Source organism: Silene latifolia, chromosome X (genome assembly GCF_048544455.1).
Source record: "Silene latifolia isolate original U9 population chromosome X, ASM4854445v1, whole genome shotgun sequence".
NCBI lineage: Eukaryota > Viridiplantae > Streptophyta > Magnoliopsida > Caryophyllales > Caryophyllaceae > Silene > Silene latifolia.
In genome coordinates, this window is record NC_133537.1 from 333588171 (window position 1) to 333611180 (window position 23010).

Below are 23010 nucleotides of genomic sequence, written 5' to 3' on the forward strand. Positions count from 1 at the left end.
AGAGTAAGGCCTACTCGATAGAGTACCCAGAGGCTCATAAAACCGTAGTATTACAGTTCTATCAAGTTGATTACTGAAAATATATATAACACATCTTAAGCGAATCGCGAATCGGTAAAGCGTATTCATAGCAAATCAGGTAACCATGCTTGCCAAGCCATCATTTGAGGTATACATAGAAACCTATAAATACCTCATTATTCGCCAATCAATGGTAAAATACTTCTCATCAACAACTTCCTCTCTCTAGAAGTAAGACTACTCGAGCTACTATGAGAGGCACGGAGACCTTACCTTCAAGCACGGTCCCGACTATCCACCAGTACCATAAGGCCCAGAGAAGGACCTCTTGCGAACCCTTTGAGGCCCTGTTTGTTACGCGTGCAAGATCCATCCAAAGAGAGCAAGCATAGGATCGAGGTGCCATATGAGATGAGCGCGTTGACCCGACCCGGATTCGAGCAACGCTTACTTGAGTGTTTTTAGTCGAAACAATTATTTTTACTAATAATGATATTAAGAATATTATTAGTAAAAAATTACTATTTTTTAATTATTATAATTTATGATTATTCATATATAATATTATAATTTTTTTCCTATAAATACTAATATTAGTATTATACTATGAATATTCATATTATTATAGTTGTTAGTAACAACAATATTAAATACTATTATTATTAACATGATTATTTCAGTTTAGTTCAGCTCAATTCAGCTTTATTCAGTTCAGTTCAGCTCAGTTCAGCTCAGCTCCATTCAGTTCAGTTCAGTTCAGCTCCATTCAGTTCAGTTCAGTTCAGCTCAGCTCCATTCAGTTCAGTTCAGCTCTAAAAAGTCAAAAAGAACAAGACCTTGATGTAAAAAAAAACTTCTAATCTCTCGATTTTCAAAATTTTACATGTGACCTTTTTCTCATTTTGACTATTGGCCCATTATTTTTGTGAATGTAAGAAGTTTTTCCTTTACTTAGGAACATGTGCTTTACTTGAAAATGTTGCGCGGGTCCACAAAGCTTAAATGACAACATAGTCCTGCAATAATAATTATTGAGCGAGACAATTTTATATTATAGGACAATCTTATTGTGTAAAGTAAAAACTCATTTAATAACATATTCCCTCTATTTTTCTATATATGACTTTCTCATATTTTGAGACACACACTCTTCTCTTCAATATCTCTCAAATTATATGCTTAAATATAGTGATATGTATACTCATATGAAAAAGTTTTTCATAAGGAATTTAATGGTATAATTTTTATAATTTTCTATCAAATATATTTTTGTAAATATTAAAGTTAGAGGCTCGTCTCAAAAAAGCAAAACATCGAATCAAATTGTGAAAACCAAATCTTGCAGTCGGCTCGATGAACTAATAAATGAATTAAGGTTTCAAAGGCAAGGGAAACATGGATGGATACTGGATAGAGGTCGTCGAAGTCACCAGCCTTAGCTTAAGATTGATTCAACCACAAGTCTAACACGCCATTAATTCTATTAGCCATTTTACATATAAGAAGATAAAAACCAAATCTTGCAGTCGGCTCGATGAACTAATAAACCAAAATTAACATGAACCCAATAACACTAGACAATCATATCCCGTAATCAGAGCATCGAATCAGATGAACAAGTGCTTGTATTCCCCATTTGCAAGCTGGCATAGTTGATTGTAGTTACTTGCATCTGCACCAAACCAACCAACTAATAGTTACTTCATGAGTTTCGAGTCAACACTCTGAATCACTTATCCATTTAAAACAATTCACAATTCATGGAGGGTAAAACCGAGAATTGAATTCATTAAAAGCTCGTTAATTCTACACTATATGAAATATAATGGGAAGACAATCACTTCCGATTACTACCCACTAGAAGACTACAACTACTATCAGGATTCAGGGATACTCATATGAACCCTAACTCTGAGAATCATTATTTTAACATTTGTGGAAATCGATCGGGTACTACTTTCCGGTTACCGGGCGTAATTATTTACGTCTTCCTTAAGAGCATTGCATGAGTGAAACATAACCAACTACATGTTTCCAACACTCATTAAGACCCTTTGCTAACCAAATATGTGAGACATATTTACTAAATGAATAGGTGAACTCATAAATTTCCCTCCAAAAAGCATCTTTTTAAATAAGGAAGCTATTGATAATTTAATTATATTCACTAAATAAGGAAATTAATAATTATAATATGTTTCATTATATAATTCTTTTCATAAAAATTAATCTTTTCATCAAATTATATAATTTTCACTAAAAACTAAACTATTATATTTTAATTAAAGTATAAATAATATAAGACAAAATATTAAACTTTTTATTGATATTATTATTTGATAATGACTTGACTCATAATATTGATACTATGTATAAACAAAACTATAACTGGTTTTGATTACTTTCATAACAAAAAAAAAGTTGAGAGAATTTATAAATTGGAATCATTAGCGTTGTGGTATAAAAAATAATTTTAAAAAATGTATTTCAGCACATTCCTCAATCCTCTTGGATTAATTTTCAGTTTTAATTTATTTTTTACTCGAAACAAAATATAATAACGAGAAAAATAAACAATTAATGAGATACCACTATTATTTTACAGTTCAATTTTACTTAGTTTTCTTGAATAATTTTAAAGTTCGATTTTTTTCCTCAAAATATAATAACGTGAAATATGAAAAATTAATGAGCTGTTAATTTAGCATGATTAAGTATACAAAAATAAAAAGTCTATGAATACCGCGCATTCATTGCGCGGGATATAAACTAGTTTTGAATACTTTGATAAGAATATTCAAGGATTCACTCATATCTCCACCTTATATTGTTAATATACTCAGGATCATTTGTTTATTCTCATTGATTATATTTTCCTAAATATTTGTATACCCATATCTTTTGTATTACGGCTAGTTAGTTGTATTAGGTTAGTTTTCTATTGTTTGTAGATCACTATATATATGTATTATTATTCATCAATGTAACTCATGCAATTCTAATGCAATTCTAACCTTTCACATAATTCTATCATGGTATCAGAGCTTCGTGCTCTAGATAGAGGTTAACCCCTCAGAGTAGATCCTAATTTTTAGGCGCTAGCAAAACCACCCTCCAAAACCCGACTTTGCTACGTCCAAAAAACTGCTAACCCTCTTCCGCTGCCACCACCCCCAGAATTGCATCAAACCCACAATCGATATTTCAACCAGCACTCTCTTGGTCACCACTTAATTTTGGCCATAGCCGTTCCAGTCAGCACTAATATTTAGCCACCATCAAAATCTGGCCAAAACTCATCTGCCCATGTCACAACTCACAAGCCTCTTGGCCACTAAACTCACAAAAACTCATCGCCCTCTTAGCCACAAACCTCCCAATCACCATAAAAACCACTCATATGTGACCTTTACAACACGATAACCAAAACTTTTTATCTTCAATTTGTGATATGTCTACAACCCTTGTATTACCGCAAGAAATCACATCACCACTTGACAGTTCAAATCTAGAACCCTCCTTAAATCACGGCCCTCAATTTCTCTACCATGACAACAACCTGAATTGTCATGAGACCTCTAACCAAACCAACCTTTTCTTTTAACAATTGATTCTCAATAAAACAAATAATCTCATGCATCTTGCCACTATGGCCTATCCATACTCGGCTCCTTCTTCATGGTTTACAAACCTTCACCTGTTGGACCAACCTTATGCAAATAAATCCCTAAAACCAATTATCACCTGCGACACCCACAAAAATACAGAATGTCACCCACCAATCCCGCACCACCGTTGTTAGATCTGGTGGTACGACCACTGGTGAACCCTATGCTTCACCACCTTTCAATTACATATTTGCCGCTGCTCGTTTCAGACCGGTCACTCTCATGCTCTGCTCGGGCGCACCAAAACCCACCTCATGGTGCGTACAAGTCACGCAAACCAGGCAAACTTGTCAAAACAACCCCACCATTACATTTTCGGCCACTACAATGTAAATAAAACACAAACTCGTCACTTTTGTATCCTAAAAATTCTTATGGTGTTTCAACCGAAGATTCATCTTCGTTTGAGACTCGCATAACTAGCTTTAAATTACCCTTACTCCAATGAAACTATTTCTCTTTGCAGTATTTACAAAAAAAAAAAAAAAAGATTATTCACTACCAATCCTACCCTACGCCTTAGGGGTTAGGGCATACTTAAACATGGCCAATGGCCCCATTCACCCACTCTGGCACATGACTTTGGTAGTCTGACCGCCAATGAACCACCATTGCTTCACCACTTTACGACGCCATCGGCGAACCCCTATACCTCAGACGATCACCGCCACTTCTCCGTTGCCTTTCCTTGTTCGCATCATACTCGTACCTCATCCACCAGTCTTGGTAGTCGTTCCCAGTCACACACCCAAGCATCTCCTTTAACCACCAAACCCACGCCGTGGCATTCCCGCATCTCCTGCCCAACATCCCGGAAATAATCACCCTCCACATGCTCAGTTCTCCTCACTCATGTCCAAGATCGGCCTCACCTTCAGTACGTCCATCTTGCGGGGGCATGATAAGAATATTCAAGGATTCACTCATATCTCCACCTTATATTGTTAATATACTCAGGATCATTTGTTTATTCTCATTGATTATATTTTCCTAAATATTTGTATACCCATATCTTTTGTATTACGGCTAGTTAGTTGTATTAGGTTAGTTTTCTATTGTTTGTAGATCACTATATATATGTATTATTATTCATCAATGTAACTCATGCAATTCTAATGCAATTCTAACCTTTCACATAATTCTATCATACTTTTCACATACAACAATATTAACATGCATTTCATCTTTCTTAAATTTCAAAAAAAGTTCTCGGGTTAAAGCGCTTGCAACAATACAGCCGACTGGCCCTTGATTTTCAGCATAACATTTTAGAATATGGCAAATGCAAAAAAGATCAAATAACCCCCTTCCAGTAAGAGTAAAGGTATTTCTATTTAACTAGTATAGATCCCGCGCAAATGCGCGGTTTTTTAGATAGGGATATTAGAGAATGTAACAATTATACTATTGGTATTTAATATTTTGTTTTATACAAAATGTGTCAAGTCATTCTCTCATATATATAATAATACATAACAAAAATTTTGAAATTTACAGTTTATAAAATTATAGTGAATTTATCTTCTTTAATTAAAATATTATAATTTATATTTTCAAAGAAAATATTATTATTTGATTAAAAGGTTATATTTTGATGAAATGATAATAATTTAAAGAAAGAAGTATTATTGTTTTCTTATTTAGCTTGATACCTTTTGGGAGGAAAACTTTGGAGAATTTTATTCTCTTAGTATATAGGAGGATTCATTTCAAATTTTATACCTTCAAATTTTTATATTTCACCTAATTGTATTTTAATATGAGAAAAAAAACGTAGTATGTCATGAATTTTTTTTAACATAAAGTTAATGATTTTATTTTATAACTTTGCTTAAATTATCTTAATGAGTTTTTTTCCATGTAGCTAATAATATTATTTTATTGTTTTGATAAGATTATAGAGGAGAGATTGCATAAGGGAGAATTGTATTATTGATTGTATGCCTCATTGAATACATGGAGGCGATATATATAATAAACCATATTAATCTAAACCCTAGACGGTAGCCGTCATAACTTAACCCTAATGATAGTCGGCCCTAATGGGCCTAGTATCCTAATATGTTTTTGATGGGGCATATTCTGCACCCGCTGACCAAGTCAACATATTGAGCGAGGTCAAAGATATCCACAGCCAGTCAACGACTTTAAACAGCATATCCGGTACGGCCTATCGGCCAGTCACCCGTCTCTCGGCCTGCTAACTAGCCAGCCGGGAGACACATCCGCGTACTCATATCCAAGACCCCTCGGCATGGAGTCAACTGGGCCCTTCGGCCTGACAGGGGTCCCTCGGCCGAGGTCAGATCAGTCTTTCCACCTGCTAGCCACTTGGCCACTTGGCCACTACGTGACAAAAGGTGAAAGTCTATAAATACTCCACCTCTCTCATTGAGAAGGGGATCCAGAATCTAACCTAAGAACCACTTAAATTGGTATTATCTCTCTCATCTCTCTACAATTCACATCATCAAGCAACATACTACTTAATCACAATAAGTTCACTGACTTGAGCGTCGGAGTGAGTACGCTTGGCACAAAGCCAAGCCCTCAGTTTGCTCGTTGTTGCAGGAGAAAGCCGAGGAGAGCAATCAAAGCTAGAAGGGGCATTATTCGACAAAGCTAGCGTGGTAAACAAACCTACTTCGGAATTCATACCCGGAACAATTGGCGCCGTCTGTGGGGATAGATACTAGAAGCTAGTCATTCCCAAACCAAAAAAAAAAAAAAAAAAAAAAAACCCACCCAAAAAGCTAAGAAGATGTCAAAAGAACAAGAGGTGTTCGTAACCGAAGAGCCCCTCCACCCGGATGATACCGTCCACAATTCTGGAGTTGTGCAGCCCTCCACCAGCCGGATAATTCAACCGGAGTTCGGGATGCCAATAATGCCAGATACGCCGCTGCCCGCCGACCAGGTCACCGTCATGGGGCGTGTGGTTGATGCAAAGCAAAGCGACTCCCCGGACTCGATTGTCGGTGTCGGTCGCGGCTCACACTTTGTCACACCGACAAGAGCGGCGGGACCCGTCCAGGAAGCTAGGGCCCAAAAGGTGACTCGAGAAACCCGAACGAAGCACTAAGAGAGGCCGAGCCTACCAAGACGCGGGGAGCCCAGAGTGTCAGTGGTAGAACTAAGCCCTTCCCGCACTCGCGGAAGGACGATGTCGCCGCGACACCCACGAGGCATGCCCCAGACGAGCGAAAGGAGTCCGACTCACCAGAGTCGGAGAAGGAGTCCGACTCACCAGAGTCGAAGAAGGAGTCCGACTCACCAGAGTCGGAGAAGAAGCCCTTCCCGCCACGGGGAGGGGGGCCGGACTAAGGATGCGAGGAGCCGATCGCCGCGTGTCATTAGACACGTGGTCAGACAGCCCCTCAGTGCCTACGTCCTAGAGACCCAGGTGCCGCCAAAGCTAAAGCTACCATCTATATCATACAAAGGAGAGGGCGACCCAACCGATCATGCCGAGGCTTTCGAGTCTCACATGTCGGTGTGGGAGCAACCCGACGAGGTGCAGTGCCGAATTTTCCCAACGACCTTGGTTGGAATGGCGCAAAGCCGGTACAAGGGGCTACCCGATGGGTCGGTATACTCCTATTCCGACCTAAGAGACGCGTTTTGGCCCAAGACTCTACCAATAAAAGGAGAGCCGTCGAGACATCGGATCTCTCGACCATCGAGCGGGGAGGGAGGCGAGTCACTCCGAAGCTATGTGAAGAGGTTCGATGCCGGGGTTCAGCAGATTAGGGAGCCGAACAGCCGAACTAGCGGCCTTCGCGCGATGAAAGGCCTCCCGGAGGGGACTTGAAAACGAGCTCATCAAGTGCGGTGGCCCGAGCCTTGAGTCCGCCAGAAATTGGCCGACCAGGCCATTAAGGTCGAAGACTATCACAAAATATGGATAGGCCACGGCGAGGCCGGGCACTCAGAAAGAAAGAGCCACCGGGAGGACAAGCCGGACGAAGGGCGCCGTGACAATAATAGGTCACGGACCGACAGCCCGCCAGAAGCGAGAACCGGCGGACGCCGGGGAGTTCAGTCCGTACTACCATAAGAAGTACAAAGATCACACCCCCTTGGTCGTATCGGCCGCCGAGGTCTTCTCCCGAGCGTAAACGAGGGGCGAAGTGGGAAAGGCCCCCAAACCTAGGGGGACGGTGACACGAGCCATTTATCTTTGTGAGTACCACGGCCACACCGGTCACTTAACCAACGACTGCCGGCATTTGAAGAATGCCATTGAAGAGCTGATCCGAAAAGGGAGCCTCGGCAAGTATGTTGCCGGAGGCCAAAAGACTAACACCGGTGGCTCAGATAAAAAATCCGTCTTTGAACGAATAGGAACAATTCATGTTGTCATCGGGGGAAACGAGAACGGCGGATCCGCTCGCGGACACAAACGGCTTGACTGAACGGGATCAGATCGGGCCGTCAACTTCGTGCCCACTACAGCGGCCCGCGCTTCCAACATCCCGAACATAACTATTGGGAAGGAGGACTACGAAGGAATCATCGCCCCGCATAGCGACCCACTCGTAGTCCACTTAGACATAGCCAACCACCTGGTCATGAGATGCCTGATTGACACGGGTGCTTACACGAACATCATGTTCAGGGAGTGCTTTCTAGGGCTCGGCCTGAAAATTGCGGACCTTAGCCCATGCACCAACCCATTGTACAGCTTCTCCGGGGCAGGCTTGGTCCCCCTGGGGTCTATCAAGTTACCGGTGATGTTCGGCCAGTCTGACGCGGCCAAGAATGTGATGTCCGAGTTCGTGGTCATCGACGGCTCATCCGCATATAACGTTCTCATCGGTCGTATCACCCTGAGTGAGGTCGATGCTGTAATGTCCATCCGGGCCCTGACACTGATGTATGTCTCGGACCGCGGGGAGGTTCATAAACTCGTCTCAAAGAACGAAAAAGACGAGGTGGTCAACGTCCAAATATCGGCCAGAGGATGCAACATGCAATCCTTCAAGGTAGCAAAGAAAGAGGAAAAAGGGAAGAACCCATCCTTACGACAGGAAGACGAACCGATGAGCACCAACCACGTCGGCATGGTCGAAGGGGCAGAGACCGAGCAGATAGAGATCGATCCAGGACGCACCGTAACTGTCGGTGTCGGCCTGGAGCCAAAATTCAGGGCCGATCTCCTAGACCTGCTGAGGAGGAACAAAGACGTCTTTGCGTACTCACCGCCGAGATGCAGTGTAAGCCGAGAGGTCATCGTTCACAAGTGAACGTACTCCCAGCGCCCGCCTGTGAGGCAGAGGGTGAGAAACTCCTCGGCCGAAAAAGAGGATGCCATCAAAGCCGAGGTTGATAAGTTGTTAGAGGCAGGCTTTATCATCCCTTGTACATACCCTGAATGGCTAGCTAATGTTGTAATGGTTAAAAAGTCATCAGGGGGGTGGAGGATGTGTGTTGATTTTACGCAACTTAATAAAGCATGCCCGAAAGATTGCTACCCCTTGCCTCGGATAGATAGCTTAATAGATGCGACGGCAGGCTACACAATCCGAGCCGCTCGACGCCTTTTCGAGATACCATCAGGTATTCATGGCAGAGGAAGACATGCCTAAATGCGCATTCATCACCATACACGGCACCTACATGTACAAGATGATGCCGTTTGGTTTGAAAAACGCCGGCGCGACTTACACAAGACTGGTGGACAAAGTATTCCAAAATCAAAAAGGGCGAAACATCGAGGCTTACGTCGACGATACTATTGTCAAGAGTAAGTCTGACGGCGAGCACCTAGCCGATTTACACGAGACATTTTGTTCACTAAGGAAATACAAGATGAAGCTTAACCCTACAAAATGCAACTTCGGTGTCCGGGCCGGCAAATTCCTCGGCGTGCTTGTTAGCGCCAGGGGAATTGATGCCAATCCGGAGAAAGTCCAAGCAATTCTAGACCTGCCGGAGCCGAGGAATCGCAAAGAGGTTATGATACTGACCGGGAGGATGGCGGCCCTTGCCCGTTTTATCTCTCGGTCAGCCGACAAGAGCACCCCATTCTTCAAAGTGCTAAAAGGGAATAAAGACTTCTGCTGGGGGGAGGAACAGAGCACAGCCTTCGAACAACTGAAAGCCCATCTGCAAACTCTCCCAACCCTGTCCAGACCGACGCTGGGGGAAACGCTATATCTATATCTAGCAGTAACCTCGGCCACGGTCAGTGCCGTAATCGTCAGAGAAGAAAACAAGCAGCAGCACCCAATATACTTTATCAGCCATACACTGTTGCCCGCCGAGAGAAACTACCCGCTGATTGAAAAAGCAGCCTTTGCCGTGGTTGTTGCCGCAAGGAAGTTGAAACCCTACTTCGACGCACATCCCATGACGGTCTTAACCGACCAGCCGTTGGAGAAAGCACTTGAAAAATTCGAACAATCAGGCAAACTTATCAAATGGGCAGTGGAGCTATCTGGCTTCGGCATTCAATACAAACCAAGGCCTTCGATAAAAGGACAAAGCGCCGCGGAACTTCTTGGCCGAGTGCACGTATCAGGAAGAGTCATGTCCCGGCATGTGGGAGGTATATACCGATGGATCCTCCACAACGAACGGCTCAGGAGCCGGCATCCTTATCATCAGCCCAAGCGGGGACGAGTTCGAGTACGCTTTGAAGTTTGCCTTCTCAACCTCAAATAACGAATCCGAATATGAGGCAGTGATAACCGGAGTTGAGTTAGCCAGAGCCGCCGGGGCAGAACACATCATTTTGAAAACAGACTCTCTCTTGGTAACTAACCAATACGAAGGAGAGTACTGGCTCGGGACGATGGGATGGTAAGATACCCGGAAAAGGTAAAAGCCGAGACCTCAAAATTGAAGTCATTCAAAATGCGACACATCCCCGTGTCCGAGAACAACCGGGCCGACGCTCTCTCAAAGCGGCGTTCAACCATCAGGAATATCAGCCGAACCGTGCTAGTGGACATCAGGAACGCTAAGAGCATTGACGAAACCATCAGCGTGGTGTGCGACGTAGAAGCCGAGACGACATGGATGACGCCGATAAAGAGGTATAAACTGACACATGAGCTACCGGAGGACCGCAATCTCTCACAAAAGATAAAGAGGATCGCAGCAAGGTACTTGGTATTTGAAGGAGAGTTATACAGGAGGTCCGTGACAAGGCCACTCCTGAAGTGTGTCGGTCCAGCCGATGCAGAGCTAATACTGACAGAAATACACGAAGGCATCTGTGGTCATCACATGGGGGCAAGAACACTAGCCCACAAAGCTCTCCGAGCCGGCTACTTCTGGCCCACCATGCTTGAAGATTCCAGAAACAAAACAAAAAAATGCAACAACTGTCAGATGCATGCTCCGGTGATACATGCACCTTCCCGAGACTGCGGCATAGGTGCTTAGTCCTCTTCCTTTTGCACAGTGGGGAATGGATCTACTAGGGCCATTTCCGACGGCATCCGGAGGAAGAAGGTTCCTAATCGTCGCCGTCGATTACTTCACCAAATGGGTTGGTCGTAGATGCACGCCAAGACCGCGACGGCCGTAAGAAAGGTGATGGGAAAACGTCATAACTCGTTTTGGGTTACCCCAAGTCATGGTGTTCGACCATGGCCGAGAGTTTTGGAGTGATACAATAATGAGTTGGTTGGAAGAACTTGGCATCAAATTTGCATACTCCTCCGTCCGCCACCCCCGTAGCAGCGGGCGGGCAGGAGAGGCGGCCAATAAAACAATCCTCAACGGCTTGAAGAAGACAGTTGAAGACCTCAAGGGAAGATGGGCCGATGAGCTACCCGGCGTTCTGTGGTCCCTTCGAACCACGGAGAAAGAGGCAACGGGGTACAGTCCATTCCACTTAGTCTACGGGTCGAAGCGATCTGCCGATTGAAGCAACGGTGCCAACATTGAACGGCTACTTTTAACCCGGATGAAACGAGGAAGGCCTAAGAACCTCCCTAGACCTGGTCGAAGGAAGCCGAGATGCAGCACGCCTCAACTTAGCGATATATCAGAGCCGAATGAAAAGGGCCTACAACCGAAGGGTCCACAAAAGGGATCTAACGGTAGGTGACCTGGTCCTAAGGAAGTCAGCCGCCACCAATAAAGGAAACATTCATGGTAAGTTGAAGGCCAATCGGGAAGGTCCTACAAGGTAGTTGAAGAAATGAGGCCGGGTACATACCGGTTGACGGACATGGGGGATGTACCTCTGATGAGCCATTGGAACACCGACAATCTCAGAAAATACTTTGTATAGCAAATGAGGTGCCCAAAACAATTGTTGGCACCCCAATGCATGTTCATATCTAAATAGGAGTCATCCCCATTTTCCATCAAAGTGTTAATCCCCTCCATAGTCATGTCGAGGAAAACACAACGGCGGTCACCCCGGTGCAAAAGAAGGCATGCTAACGTATGTACACAGCAGACAGAGCCAAAACCTCGATCACCTCGGCCTTTAACGGGAGTGACGGGGGGACGAGCCGATATGCTAACATATGTTCAACGGCGGTCAAAACGTAAACTCCGTTGCCCCGGTAACTGACCGGGAAGAGACGAGTGAAACGCAACTGCCCTCGGCAAATTAAGACCGAATCTAAAGACGTTAAACACAGTTGAGATACGCATTCTAAACTGCCTCGGCTAAAGCCAAAGGTAAAAACGAAAAGCGCTCAATTAATTAACGAATCGCCTCGGCAAATTAAGACCGAATCTAAAGACGTTAAACACTTGAGTTGAGACGCATTCAAATCGCCTCGGCTAAAGCCAAAGGTAAAACGAAAAGCGCTCAATTAATTAACGCAAGCGCCTCGGCAAATTAAGACCGAATCTAAAGACGTTAAACACACGGTTGAGATACGCATTCTAAATCGCCTCGGCTAAAGCCAAAGGTAAAACGAAAAGCGCTCAATTAATTAACGCAAGAAGACAAGTGAAGGAATAAATCAAAGGCCTCGGCCAAGCCAGAGGCGAAGCAAGCAAATTCTCATTAAGAAAAAGATAACGAAGTTACAAGAAGGAGAAATACAGACGACGGCCGTCCCCTTTGGGATAAGCCAAGATTCTACCTACCAAGGTTTTACAAAATACAAGGAAGAGTAAAGCAAAAGGTTACGGACTGGTTCTTTGAAGCGCCAAAAGGATGGCAGGGAGAAAAGGCTTAATAGTTGGCCCCCGAATAGCTGAAGCTATCCGAGACGCCGGGTGAGCCTGGTGACGACCGCCCGTCTCCCTATGCCTGTTGCTGCTTGCCCTTGCCGCCATCAGCAGCATCATCCTTGGTGGGCGGCTTAGATGCAATCTGGGCAGCCTTAGCATCCTCAGCTTCCTTGGCAGCCTTAGCATCCTCAGCTTTCTTAGCAGCCTTAGCATCCTCAGCTTTCTTGGCGGCCTTGGCATCCTCAGCTTTCTTGGCAGCCTTAGCATCCTCAGCGGCCTTGGCCTTAATGGACTCTTCTCTGGCCGCCCTCGTCTTCTCAGCAAGAGCCGCCTTTTCCGCGGCCGCCCCTTCCTCCTTCTTGGCCCTCGCATCCTCGGCAGCCTTATCCGCCACAGCTTTCTCGTTAGCCTCGAGCCTATCGTCGAACAGCCCGTCAAATTTTGGCCACGGAAAGGAGCCATCCGGATACAGCTCCCCAATCACCTCCCTGAAGGTTTCTTCGGTCAGGTCCCTATATTGAGCACACATGCGGGGGATAATCTTCTTTTGAAGCATCTCAATATCCTTCTCCCTTTGGGCAAGGATAGCACTGGTACCCCTATGTGACTCCGCCTGGAGCCGGTACGCCCTTTTCGACTCCTCCCTTTGGGCGACAACAACGTCGTAGCCGCCCTTGTACCTGTCCCGTTCCTCCCGCAACTTGGCGGCGGCGAGGTCGTGACCTCTAACTTGGCCTTCTCGGCCGACAAAGCAGCTTCTCAACTTCCTCCACACGCGCTCGTGCGCAGCAAAGGAGATCAAGCTTAGCCTTCCGGCTACCCCCTGCGGCCACAACATCAAGCTTCAGCCGTTCTATCAACGGTCCCGTCTTGGTCAGGGCCTCTTCTTGCTCCCTAATGCGAAAGCCGGCCAGTTCGGACCACTTCCCAATCCTCTTGCCCAGCCTTGTGCCCTCCGCTATGAGCTGGTCGTTGGATATCGACGCGAGAATAGAGTCGGCGGTGGCATTTTTTCCCGCCGTCTGCACAGGCCTCTCCTCAATTCGCCGCTCAGTAATTGGGACAGACTGCGCCGGTTGATCTACAAAAAATTCAATCAAAGAGTCCACGTCAACGTTCACGGACATACCAGAGAGCCGGTCATCAGGTATATCTAATGAGCCGGCTAAATCTGAGCCGCAAGTTAGATCTGTACCGGAGGGCTTGCTCTTCTTGGCCGATTGACCCGTTCCCTCGGCGCCATCGTTAGCATGAGCTGTGGCAGCAGAAGCATCGGCGGTAGGGGTAGGCCTCTTCCTCTTACGCCTAAGTGGAGATCCTCAAAGATCGGAATCCTCCCGTCGACAATGTCGACGATTTCCACCTTCTTCGGGACAGCGGGAGTTGGAGGCGGAACTGAGGTTAACACCGTAGCCGCCGAAGACTTGGCTTTTCGGACCCGGCGCGGAATGGCAGCAGCTACCTCGGCCTGAGCCTCCGCCTCGTCCAAGCTCTTCAGCTTTTGATCCATGAGGTCAGTAGGCGACGGACGGCGGTCATGTACATCGACCTTCGGATTCCTCTCCTGCACGTTACCATCTTTGTCAAGTCCCATCTTCTTGAGGAATTGCTCGACAGTAACGGAGCCAAAGTTCTCGTAAAAGAAACAAAGTAAGAGTTAGACAAAGGAACAAGTCAAGGCACAAAAACAAGAACGCTAAAACAGAAATGGGCCTCACACCGACCCCACTCACCCCGTGCTAGGGCCGGTATGAGGCCGACGTGGCAAAGCGGCTCATCCATCTGGATGACTTGCGTCGGGGGCAACCAAACTTTCGGCGTCCCATCGTCATCGACCTCGAAAAGCTTCAATGCCCGCGTCTCGTCCTCGTTGAGACAGACCTTTGCGGCGTCCATCTTATTCTTGCCCTTAGGGATCATCTTCTCACGCTCCCCCCTACTCTCGCACCGCAAGTTAACGTGGTCCGAAAAGACCGAGGCAACGGATAATCATCCGGGACCTCGACATACACCCACCGTTCCTTCCAGCCCTTGCAAGAGGTGAGCTTAGGCACGGTGAGATAGCCTGGCTCGATCCGGACGCTATACCACCCCGGCCACCTTGAACATTCATTCGAAGAAAATGAATTCGGCGGAATAAGTTTACCGTTGGGATCACCCCCTGAAGCGACACAGCCACACGAAGCCGACTATAGTCCTAACGGCCAAAGGGTGAAGCTGCGCGCCGCAACGTTCATCGCCTGAATTATGGTAGAAACGTACATATTGAGAGGAAACCGGAGACCATACTCCAGGTGCCTCATATATACGCCGATGTGACCCGGGGGAGGGCAACAGACGGCCTGACCCTCTCCAGGGATAACAATGTTGTACCCCTGGCCAAAAAGAAGTGATCTTGAAAAATTGAGCGGAGCGGCGGATGAACTTATCGATAAAACCACGATCGGGCGCCGAGTAGGTAGTACAGGCATCATAATGATGCAGGACTGTTGACCTCTCCCCACCGGAAGGATTCCTTTCCTCATCATCATCAACATCGTCATCATCCTCCCACTCCTCCAGGACTTTGCGGTCAACTTCAGGAGAAGGAGACCTACGGCCCCCCGACCTTAACGGAACGGCGGCTACCGCCTCCTCCTCATCAAAACGCACCGAGGAACCCCCCAGTGCACGGTTATTGGGACCGGCGTCAGCAGAAGACATGGTTCACAACAATTACTTAAAGCAAATTAAAAAGTTGATAAGTTTTTTTTGGTTTACCTTGAAGAAAAGTGCTACGCCGACGTAAAAATTCTGAAGATTGGAAGAGAAAGAAACACTTGAAGTTCTAGATCTAGAAAGAAGAAAAATTTTTGGAATGAATGAAATTAGTAACCAATTTCACTTCAAAGATCTGGTATTTATAGGCCAAGGCCCGCAAAGGAGGACCAATCAAAGCGCAGCCCATGAAGCGTCAGCCAATCAACGAAGAGACACATGTCGGCATGCGCATGCGTACGGAATGTCAATCGACGCAACAGTTGAACGTCAATCAATGCAACAGTAACCAAGCGTCTTCAACACGCCCCTTCTTATCCCTTTGCCTATTCATCTTCCTCAGCAAAATCCTAAAGTATCTGTTCTCCGCCGGCAATATGACTAACCAAGCTAGGTAGCACGGCCGGGGCAATCAAAAGCACACCTAAGCACTCTCAACCTTGGGTCCACCTAGCCACAAACATCTTCTCTTCCACATTTGATGTCCAAATACCCATCCATGTGGAGGGGGGATATGGTACGGCCTGTCTGAAGTAAGCCGAGGGAGAAGAAGAAGCGAGAAAATTTTCACTTGTGCGAATATACGCTCAACATACATCGGAGCCATACCACGGCATAGACTACGCTGGGGGCAAATTGATGGGGCATATTCGCACCGCCGACCAAGTCAACATATTGAGCAAGGTCAAAGATATCCACGCCGGTCAACGACTTTAAACAAAGATATCCGTGCGGCCTATCGGCCGATCACCGATCTCTCTCGGCTGCTAACTAGCCGGTAGGAGACACATCCGCGTACTCATATCCAAGACCCCTCGGCATGGAGTCAATCTGGGCCCTTCGGCCCGACAGGGTCCCTCGGCCGAGGTCGGATCGGTCTTTCCACCTGCTAGCCACTTGGCCACTTGGCCACTACGTGACAAAAGGTGAAAGTCTATAAATACTCCACCTCTCTCATTGAGAAGGGGATCCAGAATCTAACCTAAGAACCACTTAAATTGGTATTATCTCTCTCATCTCTCTACAATTCACATCATCAAGCAACATACTACTTAATCACAATAAGTTCACTGACTTGAGCGTCGGAGTGAGTACGCTTGGCACAAAGCCAAGCCCTCAGTTTGCTCGTTGTTGCAGGAGAAAGCCGAGGAGAGCAATCAAAGCTAGAAGGGGCATTATTCGACAAAGCTAGCGTGGTAAACAAACCTACTTCGGAATTCATACCCGGAACAGTTTTATATAGTTTAAGTATGCATTAAGTCATTTTCGAAGAAAAATTAATGATTTTGTATTTTATAATTTTCTATTCCTTTTATTTTATTTTGATTAAAACATTATATAATTATAATTTAGAATTTAATAAAAAAAGTCATGCTTTAAGAAAAAGATTATAGCTTAATGGGAAAAATTTTATTTCTTTCCTTATATAAGTAGGTGGAGTTTGGAGGGAAAACTTTTGAGAATTTTTATTCTCTTAGTAGTAGGGGGGATGTTCGATGGTGTGCGTGCTCCTCAACAGAGGAAGGGCTGTCTGTGCTCAGTGTCTTCCACAGCAGAAATGAAGTTTTGAAAGAATGTCCAATCTACAAAATGACTAACCTATCTACATCAAAGAAAAGGGCTCATTGTGACCTTCAGTCATTACTAACTGATGTGTTTAAGATGGTACTGGGAGGCACTATCTGGCACTCATTTCAAAAATTCAGGTTCTGTATCATCCAAAGTTCCCATACTCATAGTTACTCCGTATAAAATAAAGGACAGCAACCAGGGCACGCTATAATGAACCCACAAGTAATAAAATCAGAAAAGGAATGCATTTTCAAGGAAGGAGATGTACATACCAAAGTTATCACCAAAGTTGGTCCATGTCTCAGCTCGAACAGATTGATTGCCATCTGCAATACCAATAACCTCCGCATATGTTGACAGAGGTTGAGCTGGCAGTGAACCCTTGATGGTTATCTGCTGATCATCAGTTGATTTTCCAAGTACAGAGCCAGCATCAGATCATATGACCTGAATTACCATGCGAACCTTTCTCCCAACAAACATGCGGAGAAGTTCTCCATTTACAAAAACAGCAGGGCTTGAGGTATCCATAATCTGCAGACACGTGGCAGGTGATTCCTTAGGCGCTTTAGAAACGAAAAACATATCATCATAGAGCTTAAACTCCAAAAATTAGAGTTCGCAATAGATGTGATGACAAGTATTGATGTAATATGAAATACTACCTCTGTATTTCCGTTTTTTTTCCCACTTTTCAAAATTCCCCACATAATTTGCAGCAGGCACTGGGGTAATGTTGTTGTATAATTTGAGAAGTGGGAAGAAAATTAAAATACAGAGGGAGAAATATGGTGGGCAAGTGTTCATGAGCTTATAAAAGGTAGTCACGATTGGAATGATTCTCACAAACTGAATTAGGATGGTTCTGACAAACTGAATTTGGAGGCTGTATAGTCACGATTGGAATGATTTTTATGGTCATCGTGACAAAATCTATTTAGAAACGTCTCAATGAAGTTGTGAGTCTTATATGAGCTTATAAAAGGTTACCACTCAATCTATCACATAAGTTCTTACAAAAGTGTGCACATTATTCATGATATGCATTCAAGGTCTGATCTTAAGTGCTTCAGCCTACAATCTTAACAAAGGGTCAATTTCACTCGTGAATGAAGCCTCATTGGAACATCGACGTAGATCTCCTGGTCTTAAAATTGCGAGTGTCTAAGGCGGAAGAAAGGGAACTAACATCACTACTTAGGTAACTGAGGCAAGATATATCACATTAACTATTGACAATTGAGTCAACACTTAGCAAAACCATCGAAATCATCATCCGTGGATAAGGCAAACACATTAAAAATTGAGTCAAAATTTCTATAGCCTGAAGGAACAATCTCAAGATAAGCCAATGACTGCATATGTAAAAATTACTACTGAGAACAATTTTAACCCAAGTCAATGATCATCAGGACTTAGCGGAACGTGCTGGCAGCCTTACAATGCAAGCAACCTACCAAACGGCCATGTACTAAGATACAATGTGCAAATGAGGGTCAGGACTCCACCAAGCAGCAAAGCAGTAGTTTGGACAACGATATAAGAACAATAGAGTCTTTATTCAAAGATAAATTAAATAGAACATAAAAACTTTTCTGCCTTTATAGAGGCATTTTTTCGGAAATCAGAATAAAAAAAAAAAAGAAAGGATGAGACTTTGGAAAAGTAAGAGCTGTGACAACTCTTGACTCATGGCCAGCATGGTGTCAATGAAGATTCAACTGGGAACACACCATATGTGCGATAAAAAAAACGAATACATATATAAAAGAAGTGGTCAGAATGGAAACAGTAGGAATGAATTCACCCCAATCACCCTTGTCACAATCAAAGCCATGATACAAAAGAAGGATCAGTTGAGTTCCCACATGAAGACATGTAAGAATATTGGGTTCAATACTATTTATGTGGAGACACTATTATACAGATTGTATTTGTTTGCAATCGTTTAAGTTAGCCCAATATAATAATCCATCTGGATAATAGAATACGGGAATATTAATTACGTCTTATAAAATATGGGCCGGATATCTTAATTGTGTAGATACCCATTAGGTTAATAATGCATGATGGGCACATTAAATTAAGGAGACTATATATAAATCACTTGGGTTATGGTCCATGTTACCCCACAATAACCTAATCTCCCCGCATCCCATCAGTATAGAGATCCCCATGGTATGTGTGTGAGTGTGTCTATCAGAAGACCTAATCCTGAAGACCGTCCCTTCAGACGGTTTCTTCCAACCTCTTGTCATGTAATCAGGTACGCTTTCGCATCTAGTATTTACCGATTAATTTAGTATGAATTTATGTTCTCATAAGGATTTAATTCTAACAAGTGGTATCAGGGCCACTTCATATTAAATTATTTGGGATTGATTAAATTTAACGGATAATTCACGCGGTACCCTTAAAGTTTGCCATTTTGCACGAAATACCCAAATTTTTGATTCGTAAATCTTAAAGAGGTCATAACTCGTGTTTACGAGTTTCAAAAGTGACGAATTTTTTTCCCAAATCGCTTATCTTTTCGAGAACTACAATTTGAAAACAAAAATTGGTGCATTTGGATTCAACTACTAGGAGTTATTGTGTGTCAAAGTTTTTTCGACCGAACAAACTTTGAGTGAGCATATCTCCATGTCACGAGTTCCAAACTCGTCAAACTTTTTTTTTCAAATCGTAGTACTCGAAAAGATGATCGATTTGAAAAAAAAATCTTCACTTTCTGAGTTTGTAAACACGATTGATGGCCTCATTAAGTTTTCCGGATCAAAAATTTGGGTATTTTGTGCAAAATGACCAACTTTAGGGGTACCGCGTGAATTATCCGTTAATTTAATAAGTGTGTATCGTGTCCCGGCATGCGTATGTGAATCTGCGTATGGGTTCGTGTTTTTCAATTTTGCGAAAAAAAAAATCTGGTGTTCTGTTTGAGATTGAATATAGAGTTAATCATAAGATAAGGACCTAAACTTTCACATTTTTTCCCGTTAAGGACCTATACTTTTATTTTGTACAGTTAAGGACTTGAGTGTATGATTCCGTTAACTTTTCCGTTATCTCAACAATATATGCGACAAAAAAGAACGAATATGGAAATTATTGGCCTTTGCAGAAGCATGTACCATTATTGTATCTTTGCTTTGTTTCTTCTAAACTCTTCGCTCATGAACAATGACAACCTCAATGGTTTAATCATATCTGATTCAAAAGCTCTTCACTCAATCTAAATTCATCAACAACGCATGCTTTCGGGTTTCTAATACCGACCACTTTTGTATTTACTTACTTCGCCTTCATTGTCGACTGTTCAAGTCTTTGGGTACCGATCGTCTGTGTAGTATAACGTTCATGTCTGTTGGTCAGTAATTAACTGACCACATGCTCTCCCTCGTAAATAATTTTACCAACAAATTCTCCAACCCTTTTTCTTCGGTTGGAACGAAACCAAAAAAATACGTCGATAATATACTTTATAGACCGATTTTTAATATTACCGACCAATATAATCAGTCGGTAAGGGACCCGTTTGCTGTAGTAGTTCGTCAAATACAAGAATCAAATAATCAATGACTACGCCGCCAAAACAGAGAAATTATTTGACAAAAAACTTAAAAGTGATTAATTTACTCAAAAAATAAATCTACTACGTATATGATAAATTACCCGAGATTAACTCCGTATAAAATGTATGCCAATTTCCCTCTTCATCAACGCTATCACCTTCTGGCTTCAATGGGTTTAGTGTTTTGCTAGAAACAATGTCAAGCTAAACGGCAGGGATGACGGTAGCCAAGCATGAGGTCCTTAACTGTATAAAAAAATCGTTGAGGTCCTTGATGGAAAAAAATGTGAAAGTTTAGGTCCTTATCTTAGGGTTAACTCATTGAATATACTATTCGGCTTGTGAGATTTCATGTGTATGCCTTTTAACGCACGAAAATTAGTCTATACGGGCTAATTGTGTTAAGTTTGATTATGCACTCAATTGGCTGTCATGCACGTATACCATATGTAAACATGTCTGATTATTTTATGCCCAACATAATATTTGAAGGTCATCCGTGTAGTATGTATTTTGCTTTATATATCCATTATGTTAAACTAAGGATTTATGGGCATATGTGAGACTTGGTTAATTTTATGTTGGGTTTGGTTATTAACTAAGGCTGAGTTACATGTCCCTGCAAGTTCATTTGATTTGTAATATGGGATATTGGGTTATTAAAGACATGACCATTTAAGAAAGAGGAACTTGTGTCGGCTTACTGTTACTTTGGTAATAAACTCGTGAATGCTTGCTCACTTAAGGTATGACAATTAGAATTGGTAATTATAATTGTCTTGTATGTTAGTTGACTTCAAACTAGAAATTGAGATATATTGTTTTATTATTGTTTTGAGCATATTACACATCTTTGCCAACAATGGAATAGATGGATTGTTTACATTATGAATTCAGCATGACCATTAATGTTTTTTTTCGTCTCTTGCTAAGGTTAATAATGAGCTTACGACATACGGGTAATAATTTTGGTTGTCTATTTATTATGTTTTCGCTTTCTTGATGGTTCTTAATTTCTTATCCGGGTATGCACATAAGGGATAAGTTAGGGGCGATAATTTTTTTTTTGTCATGCTAATAATTGCAATGATTATGTTTTGGTCCATGTTGGTATGGAACGATTATGGTTGTGTATTTTACTATCTTGATAAGCGAATATTTGAGGAATTTGGACAAGTGAAAATTAAAGTAATAAAGGTATGGCTGAATGACTACTTATACTATTAAGGGTTTAAGTCACTTGTCATTTAAGCACTTAATTTTAAGATTCAATAATATTGGCTATAAGGTTTCATATAAGGTGTCTAATATTTCGGGTTATTTAATTGAAATAATAAGTCGTCGAAGTGACCTCTATTGTGTAGATTGGATAATTCAAAATATTAAGACGATTGTGTGTGATTGGATTTCATGCGGGTAATAGTCGGCCCAAAGGAAGGCTATTATTTGGCCGAAATTCAGTCATACTTGTGGTGGTAAGTATGTAACAATTGTAAGGTTTTCATGTGAATATTAAGTCGGCCAAAGGAAGGCTTAATGTTTGACAGGAATTTATTGTAACTACTTGATCACTACACCAAGATGACCACTTACAAGTTAATTTTATGTCCAAAGACTAAACTTAATGTTGTGCTAGGTTTCTTGTGTTGATGGGGATGCCAATATTTGAATCTGAAAAATCAAGTTAAGGGAGTGTCATTATGTTTACGACACTCATAAGGATGCCCATAAAGTTTTAAGGTGCATAAATTCAATTTTTGGGTTTAGTGTGTATAATTCATGCGAATAATGGTCGGCCCAAAAGAAGGTCATTATTTGGCCGAATTGCATATACACGTTGAGTAATAAATATGTGCCGATTGTTTGGTTTTTCATGTGAATATTGAGTCGGCCCAAAGGAAGGCTTAGTATTCAACGTGAGTTTATCGTCAATATTTGATTACAATTACTAAAGAGTAATGTCTTTAACTAGTTAATATTTATGTTTAATAACTAAATACTGTATTAATTTTGCAAAGACACTTTAATTATTTGAATTTATTCAAAATATAATGAACTTGTTTTGTTCATTCAATTGACATTTATGCTCATTATATCTGTCATTTCAGTTACATTCTCAATTCGGATGAAACTATTTATTAAATGAATGGTAAGAGAATGTGAATTTTATCTTTGGTTGCTTTGATCTTACCTTGCTTTAAGAATGTATAATTCTGCTTCTCATAAGGTAAAAGTTATCGTAAGGACTAAGGTATGTAACTTTGAGAAGTA

General features: G+C 42.7%; 1 pseudogene; it reads right to left on the bottom strand.

The window, feature by feature from the left end:
• Positions 1 to 1434: 1434 nt before the first annotated feature.
• On the bottom strand, positions 1435 to 17731 carry LOC141618807 (replication protein A 14 kDa subunit B-like; annotated as a pseudogene).
• Positions 17732 to 23010: the final 5279 nt, after the last annotated feature.